Here is a 9652-nt window from a genome sequence, read left to right on the forward strand (position 1 = left end):
ATAAGTTACATACAGTGAGTAATTGCTGGCAAAGTGATGCCTGATCGTTCTCAACTTATTGGTCCAATAATCTACTGTTTGCATGAATTGTGCCATTGTAATATTGTTACATTGGACTGAGAGGGTCAATTTTCATTTTCCAGGTTCAAATTTGGATGAATGCTCTAATTCCTTTTCATGTGTGAGTTTTCACTTTTGCGTTTGTACAGCTGGTGGTGAGCGTTTCAAGGAGTGTGTGTGTAGACATATACATATGTACAAGATATAAATGGTTGTGCGCAGCCTTGTTAGGTTAAGTGTCTGTCCATCGTCATCTATCATCAAAATTTTACTACCATCTGGATTCTTGTGATTTCTTGAAAAATTGAATTCTGTTAGCTTAAGTACACGCATCCACGGATTGTTCTGTCCTGGCCATGCTGGGGAAAAGTGTGCGGAGTACTACTCATCCCTGCGACACCACCCATTCAGTCATAAAGAGGGGTAGCCGTAATAGGCTGGCACATGGAGTACTGGTTGCGTTTTCCATCTAGTAGTTAATAGTGTAATACTATTTTCTGCGACCTTAGTTCCGGTTGATCAAAGATATGGAGCAGGTGTGGTTAATGTTAGCCCTACGAATCGCAACATTGCCATTCCTGCCATCGAGGATCAGACCTGCCGCCCTCAGATCGCCAGATCTGCCTGCGATCCTGGCGCGTGATGTGTAGTTTGTGTGAGTGATTCTAGTTATACATAATGTAGTAGAGAGATTGGGACTGATGGGTGCAATTTTTTCATTTCAGACACAATTTTAGAAGGGAATTGGGTTTATGATGGTTAGTGATTACGAGTAATTTAGATTAATTTAGATAAATAGTTTAATATAGATACTTACATTGGGAGATTGCTGCTGAGGTTATGCCTCATGTTTTCCCCAATTTTTTCCCCAACAATCCCCTCTTCCCCCAAAATGCGCTATTATTATGTGGCTGCATTGGGGCTGAGGGGTACAATTTTCTTGTTTCAGATTCAAACATGGAAGGGATTTAATGTATAAGGCTCAGTTTTTGATAGTAATATAGTTATTAATTTAGTACATATATGGAGTGGGTAAACTGATTGGGGCTGATGGGTGTGATTTGTTCATTTCATGTTCAAATTTGGAAGGGATTTGGGCTATGATGTTTAATGATTACGAGTAATTTAGATTAATTTAGATAAATAGTTTAATATAGATACTTACATTGGGAGATTGCTGCTGAGGTTATGCCTCATGTTTTCCCCAATTTTTTCCCCAACTATCCCCTCTTCCCCCAAAATGCGCTATTATTATGTGGCTGCATTGGGGCTGAGGGGTACAATTTTCTTGTTTCAGATTCAAACATGGAAGGGATTTAATGTATAAGGCTCAGTTTTTAATAGTAATTTAGTTATTAATTTAGCACATATATGGAGTGGGTAAACTGATTGGGGCTGATGGGTGTGATTTGTTCATTTCATGTTCAAATTTGGAAGGGATTTGGGCTATGATGGGTAATGATTACGAGTAATTTAGATTAATTTAGATAAATAGTTTAGTAGACACATACATACAGTGAGTAATTGCTGGCAAAGTCATGCCTGATCATTCTCAACTTATTGGTCCAATAATCTACTGTTTGTGTGAATTGTGCCATGGTAATATTTTGTTACATTGGACTGGGATGGTCAATTTTCATTTTCCAGGTTCAAATTTGGAAGGGATTTGGTGTGAGATTCTTAGTTTTCAGAAGTAATTTAAGTTATTAATTTAGTACATATATGGAGTGGGTACACTGATTGGGGCTGATGGGTGTGATTTTTTCCATTTCAGGTTCAATTTTGGAAGGGATTTGGGCTATTATAATGGTTAATGATTATGAGTAATTTAGAATAATTTAGATAAATAGTTTAGCAGATACATAAGTTACATACAGTGAGTAATTGCTGGCAAAGTGATGCCTGATCGTTCTCAACTTATTGGTCCAATAATCTACTGTTTGCATGAATTGTGCCATTGTAATATTGTTACATTGGACTGAGAGGGTCAATTTTCATTTTCCAGGTTCAAATTTGGATGAATGCTCTAATTCCTTTTCATGTGTGAGTTTTCACTTTTGCGTTTGTACAGCTGGTGGTGAGCGTTTCAAGGAGTGTGTGTGTAGACATATACATATGTACAAGATATAAATGGTTGTGCGCAGCCTTGTTAGGTTAAGTGTCTGTCCATCGTCATCTATCATCAAAATTTTACTACCATCTGGATTCTTGTGATTTCTTGAAAAATTGAATTCTGTTAGCTTAAGTACACGCATCCACGGATTGTTCTGTCCTGGCCATGCTGGGGAAAAGTGTGCGGAGTACTACTCATCCCTGCGACACCACCCATTCAGTCATAAAGAGGGGTAGCCGTAATAGGCTGGCACATGGAGTACCGGTTGCGTTTTCCATCTAGTAGTTAATAGTGTAATACTATTTTCTGCGACCTTAGTTCCGGTTGATCAAAGATATGGAGCAGGTGTGGTTAATGTTAGCCCTACGAATCGCAACATTGCCATTCCTGCCATCGAGGATCAGACCTGCCGCCCTCAGATCGCCAGATCTGCCTGCGATCCTGGCGCGTGATGTGTAGTTTGTGTGAGTGATTCTAGTTATACATAATGTAGTAGAGAGATTGGGACTGATGGGTGCAATTTTTTCATTTCAGACACAATTTTAGAAGGGAATTGGGTTTATGATGGTTAGTGATTACGAGTAATTTAGATTAATTTAGATAAATAGTTTAATATAGATACTTACATTGGGAGATTGCTGCTGAGGTTATGCCTCATGTTTTCCCCAATTTTTTCCCCAACAATCCCCTCTTCCCCCAAAATGCGCTATTATTATGTGGCTGCATTGGGGCTGAGGGGTACAATTTTCTTGTTTCAGATTCAAACATGGAAGGGATTTAATGTATAAGGCTCAGTTTTTGATAGTAATATAGTTATTAATTTAGTACATATATGGAGTGGGTAAACTGATTGGGGCTGATGGGTGTGATTTGTTCATTTCATGTTCAAATTTGGAAGGGATTTGGGCTATGATGTTTAATGATTACGAGTAATTTAGATTAATTTAGATAAATAGTTTAATATAGATACTTACATTGGGAGATTGCTGCTGAGGTTATGCCTCATGTTTTCCCCAATTTTTTCCCCAACTATCCCCTCTTCCCCCAAAATGCGCTATTATTATGTGGCTGCATTGGGGCTGAGGGGTACAATTTTCTTGTTTCAGATTCAAACATGGAAGGGATTTAATGTATAAGGCTCAGTTTTTAATAGTAATTTAGTTATTAATTTAGCACATATATGGAGTGGGTAAACTGATTGGGGCTGATGGGTGTGATTTGTTCATTTCATGTTCAAATTTGGAAGGGATTTGGGCTATGATGGGTAATGATTACGAGTAATTTAGATTAATTTAGATAAATAGTTTAGTAGACACATACATACAGTGAGTAATTGCTGGCAAAGTCATGCCTGATCATTCTCAACTTATTGGTCCAATAATCTACTGTTTGTGTGAATTGTGCCATGGTAATATTTTGTTACATTGAACTGGGATGGTCAATTTTCATTTTCCAGGTTCAAATTTGGAAGGGATTTGGTGTGAGATTCTTAGTTTTCAGAAGTAATTTAAGTTATTAATTTAGTACATATATGGAGTGGGTACACTGATTGGGTCTGATGGGTGTGATTTTTTCCATTTCAGGTTCAATTTTGGAAGGGATTTGGGCTATTATAATGGTTAATGATTATGAGTAATTTAGAATAATTTAGATAAATAGTTTAGCAGATACATAAGTTACATACAGTGAGTAATTGCTGGCAAAGTGATGCCTGATCGTTCTCAACTTATTGGTCCAATAATCTACTGTTTGCATGAATTGTGCCATTGTAATATTGTTACATTGGACTGAGAGGGTCAATTTTCATTTTCCAGGTTCAAATTTGGATGAATGCTCTAATTCCTTTTCATGTGTGAGTTTTCACTTTTGCGTTTGTACAGCTGGTGGTGAGCGTTTCAAGGAGTGTGTGTGTAGACATATACATATGTACAAGATATAAATGGTTGTGCGCAGCCTTGTTAGGTTAAGTGTCTGTCCATCGTCATCTATCATCAAAATTTTACTACCATCTGGATTCTTGTGATTTCTTGAAAAATTGAATTCTGTTAGCTTAAGTACACGCATCCACGGATTGTTCTGTCCTGGCCATGCTGGGGAAAAGTGTGCGGAGTACTACTCATCCCTGCGACACCACCCATTCAGTCATAAAGAGGGGTAGCCGTAATAGGCTGGCACATGGAGTACCGGTTGCGTTTTCCATCTAGTAGTTAATAGTGTAATACTATTTTCTGCGACCTTAGTTCCGGTTGATCAAAGATATGGAGCAGGTGTGGTTAATGTTAGCCCTACGAATCGCAACATTGCCATTCCTGCCATCGAGGATCAGACCTGCCGCCCTCAGATCGCCAGATCTGCCTGCGATCCTGGCGCGTGATGTGTAGTTTGTGTGAGTGATTCTAGTTATACATAATGTAGTAGAGAGATTGGGACTGATGGGTGCAATTTTTTCATTTCAGACACAATTTTAGAAGGGAATTGGGTTTATGATGGTTAGTGATTACGAGTAATTTAGATTAATTTAGATAAATAGTTTAATATAGATACTTACATTGGGAGATTGCTGCTGAGGTTATGCCTCATGTTTTCCCCAATTTTTTCCCCAACAATCCCCTCTTCCCCCAAAATGCGCTATTATTATGTGGCTGCATTGGGGCTGAGGGGTACAATTTTCTTGTTTCAGATTCAAACATGGAAGGGATTTAATGTATAAGGCTCAGTTTTTGATAGTAATATAGTTATTAATTTAGTACATATATGGAGTGGGTAAACTGATTGGGGCTGATGGGTGTGATTTGTTCATTTCATGTTCAAATTTGGAAGGGATTTGGGCTATGATGTTTAATGATTACGAGTAATTTAGATTAATTTAGATAAATAGTTTAATATAGATACTTACATTGGGAGATTGCTGCTGAGGTTATGCCTCATGTTTTCCCCAATTTTTTCCCCAACTATCCCCTCTTCCCCCAAAATGCGCTATTATTATGTGGCTGCATTGGGGCTGAGGGGTACAATTTTCTTGTTTCAGATTCAAACATGGAAGGGATTTAATGTATAAGGCTCAGTTTTTAATAGTAATTTAGTTATTAATTTAGCACATATATGGAGTGGGTAAACTGATTGGGGCTGATGGGTGTGATTTGTTCATTTCATGTTCAAATTTGGAAGGGATTTGGGCTATGATGGGTAATGATTACGAGTAATTTAGATTAATTTAGATAAATAGTTTAGTAGACACATACATACAGTGAGTAATTGCTGGCAAAGTCATGCCTGATCATTCTCAACTTATTGGTCCAATAATCTACTGTTTGTGTGAATTGTGCCATGGTAATATTTTGTTACATTGGACTGGGATGGTCAATTTTCATTTTCCAGGTTCAAATTTGGAAGGGATTTGGTGTGAGATTCTTAGTTTTCAGAAGTAATTTAAGTTATTAATTTAGTACATATATGGAGTGGGTACACTGATTGGGGCTGATGGGTGTGATTTTTTCCATTTCAGGTTCAATTTTGGAAGGGATTTGGGCTATTATAATGGTTAATGATTATGAGTAATTTAGAATAATTTAGATAAATAGTTTAGCAGATACATAAGTTACATACAGTGAGTAATTGCTGGCAAAGTGATGCCTGATCGTTCTCAACTTATTGGTCCAATAATCTACTGTTTGCATGAATTGTGCCATTGTAATATTGTTACATTGGACTGAGAGGGTCAATTTTCATTTTCCAGGTTCAAATTTGGATGAATGCTCTAATTCCTTTTCATGTGTGAGTTTTCACTTTTGCGTTTGTACAGCTGGTGGTGAGCGTTTCAAGGAGTGTGTGTGTAGACATATACATATGTACAAGATATAAATGGTTGTGCGCAGCCTTGTTAGGTTAAGTGTCTGTCCATCGTCATCTATCATCAAAATTTTACTACCATCTGGATTCTTGTGATTTCTTGAAAAATTGAATTCTGTTAGCTTAAGTACACGCATCCACGGATTGTTCTGTCCTGGCCATGCTGGGGAAAAGTGTGCGGAGTACTACTCATCCCTGCGACACCACCCATTCAGTCATAAAGAGGGGTAGCCGTAATAGGCTGGCACATGGAGTACCGGTTGCGTTTTCCATCTAGTAGTTAATAGTGTAATACTATTTTCTGCGACCTTAGTTCCGGTTGATCAAAGATATGGAGCAGGTGTGGTTAATGTTAGCCCTACGAATCGCAACATTGCCATTCCTGCCATCGAGGATCAGACCTGCCGCCCTCAGATCGCCAGATCTGCCTGCGATCCTGGCGCGTGATGTGTAGTTTGTGTGAGTGATTCTAGTTATACATAATGTAGTAGAGAGATTGGGACTGATGGGTGCAATTTTTTCATTTCAGACACAATTTTAGAAGGGAATTGGGTTTATGATGGTTAGTGATTACGAGTAATTTAGATTAATTTAGATAAATAGTTTAATATAGATACTTACATTGGGAGATTGCTGCTGAGGTTATGCCTCATGTTTTCCCCAATTTTTTCCCCAACAATCCCCTCTTCCCCCAAAATGCGCTATTATTATGTGGCTGCATTGGGGCTGAGGGGTACAATTTTCTTGTTTCAGATTCAAACATGGAAGGGATTTAATGTATAAGGCTCAGTTTTTGATAGTAATATAGTTATTAATTTAGTACATATATGGAGTGGGTAAACTGATTGGGGCTGATGGGTGTGATTTGTTCATTTCATGTTCAAATTTGGAAGGGATTTGGGCTATGATGGGTAATGATTACGAGTAATTTAGATTAATTTAGATAAATAGTTTAATATAGATACTTACATTGGGAGATTGCTGCTGAGGTTATGCCTCATGTTTTCCCCAATTTTTTCCCCAACAATCCCCTCTTCCCCCAAAATGCGCTATTATTATGTGGCTGCATTGGGGCTGAGGGGTACAATTTTCTTGTTTCAGATTCAAACATGGAAGGGATTTAATGTATAAGGCTCAGTTTTTAATAGTAATTTAGTTATTAATTTAGCACATATATGGAGTGGGTAAACTGATTGGGGCTGATGGGTGTGATTTGTTCATTTCATGTTCAAATTTGGAAGGGATTTGGGCTATGATGGGTAATGATTACGAGTAATTTAGATTAATTTAGATAAATAGTTTAGTAGACACATACATACAGTGAGTAATTGCTGGCAAAGTCATGCCTGATCATTCTCAACTTATTGGTCCAATAATCTACTGTTTGTGTGAATTGTGCCATGGTAATATTTTGTTACATTGGACTGGGATGGTCAATTTTCATTTTCCAGGTTCAAATTTGGAAGGGATTTGGTGTGAGATTCTTAGTTTTCAGAAGTAATTTAAGTTATTAATTTAGTACATATATGGAGTGGGTACACTGATTGGGGCTGATGGGTGTGATTTTTTCCATTTCAGGTTCAATTTTGGAAGGGATTTGGGCTATTATAATGGTTAATGATTATGAGTAATTTAGAATAATTTAGATAAATAGTTTAGCAGATACATAAGTTACATACAGTGAGTAATTGCTGGCAAAGTGATGCCTGATCGTTCTCAACTTATTGGTCCAATAATCTACTGTTTGCATGAATTGTGCCATTGTAATATTGTTACATTGGACTGAGAGGGTCAATTTTCATTTTCCAGGTTCAAATTTGGATGAATGCTCTAATTCCTTTTCATGTGTGAGTTTTCACTTTTGCGTTTGTACAGCTGGTGGTGAGCGTTTCAAGGAGTGTGTGTGTAGACATATACATATGTACAAGATATAAATGGTTGTGCGCAGCCTTGTTAGGTTAAGTGTCTGTCCATCGTCATCTATCATCAAAATTTTACTACCATCTGGATTCTTGTGATTTCTTGAAAAATTGAATTCTGTTAGCTTAAGTACACGCATCCACGGATTGTTCTGTCCTGGCCATGCTGGGGAAAAGTGTGCGGAGTACTACTCATCCCTGCGACACCACCCATTCAGTCATAAAGAGGGGTAGCCGTAATAGGCTGGCACATGGAGTACCGGTTGCGTTTTCCATCTAGTAGTTAATAGTGTAATACTATTTTCTGCGACCTTAGTTCCGGTTGATCAAAGATATGGAGCAGGTGTGGTTAATGTTAGCCCTACGAATCGCAACATTGCCATTCCTGCCATCGAGGATCAGACCTGCCGCCCTCAGATCGCCAGATCTGCCTGCGATCCTGGCGCGTGATGTGTAGTTTGTGTGAGTGATTCTAGTTATACATAATGTAGTAGAGAGATTGGGACTGATGGGTGCAATTTTTTCATTTCAGACACAATTTTAGAAGGGAATTGGGTTTATGATGGTTAGTGATTACGAGTAATTTAGATTAATTTAGATAAATAGTTTAATATAGATACTTACATTGGGAGATTGCTGCTGAGGTTATGCCTCATGTTTTCCCCAATTTTTTCCCCAACAATCCCCTCTTCCCCCAAAATGCGCTATTATTATGTGGCTGCATTGGGGCTGAGGGGTACAATTTTCTTGTTTCAGATTCAAACATGGAAGGGATTTAATGTATAAGGCTCAGTTTTTGATAGTAATATAGTTATTAATTTAGTACATATATGGAGTGGGTAAACTGATTGGGGCTGATGGGTGTGATTTGTTCATTTCATGTTCAAATTTGGAAGGGATTTGGGCTATGATGTTTAATGATTACGAGTAATTTAGATTAATTTAGATAAATAGTTTAATATAGATACTTACATTGGGAGATTGCTGCTGAGGTTATGCCTCATGTTTTCCCCAATTTTTTCCCCAACTATCCCCTCTTCCCCCAAAATGCGCTATTATTATGTGGCTGCATTGGGGCTGAGGGGTACAATTTTCTTGTTTCAGATTCAAACATGGAAGGGATTTAATGTATAAGGCTCAGTTTTTAATAGTAATTTAGTTATTAATTTAGCACATATATGGAGTGGGTAAACTGATTGGGGCTGATGGGTGTGATTTGTTCATTTCATGTTCAAATTTGGAAGGGATTTGGGCTATGATGGGTAATGATTACGAGTAATTTAGATTAATTTAGATAAATAGTTTAGTAGACACATACATACAGTGAGTAATTGCTGGCAAAGTCATGCCTGATCATTCTCAACTTATTGGTCCAATAATCTACTGTTTGTGTGAATTGTGCCATGGTAATATTTTGTTACATTGGACTGGGATGGTCAATTTTCATTTTCCAGGTTCAAATTTGGAAGGGATTTGGTGTGAGATTCTTAGTTTTCAGAAGTAATTTAAGTTATTAATTTAGTACATATATGGAGTGGGTACACTGATTGGGGCTGATGGGTGTGATTTTTTCCATTTCAGGTTCAATTTTGGAAGGGATTTGGGCTATTATAATGGTTAATGATTATGAGTAATTTAGAATAATTTAGATAAATAGTTTAGCAGATACATAAGTTACATACAGTGAGTAATTGCTGGCAAAGTGATGCCT

This window comes from Planococcus citri, chromosome 5 (assembly GCF_950023065.1).
Source record: "Planococcus citri chromosome 5, ihPlaCitr1.1, whole genome shotgun sequence".
Classification (NCBI taxonomy): Eukaryota; Metazoa; Arthropoda; class Insecta; order Hemiptera; family Pseudococcidae; genus Planococcus; species Planococcus citri.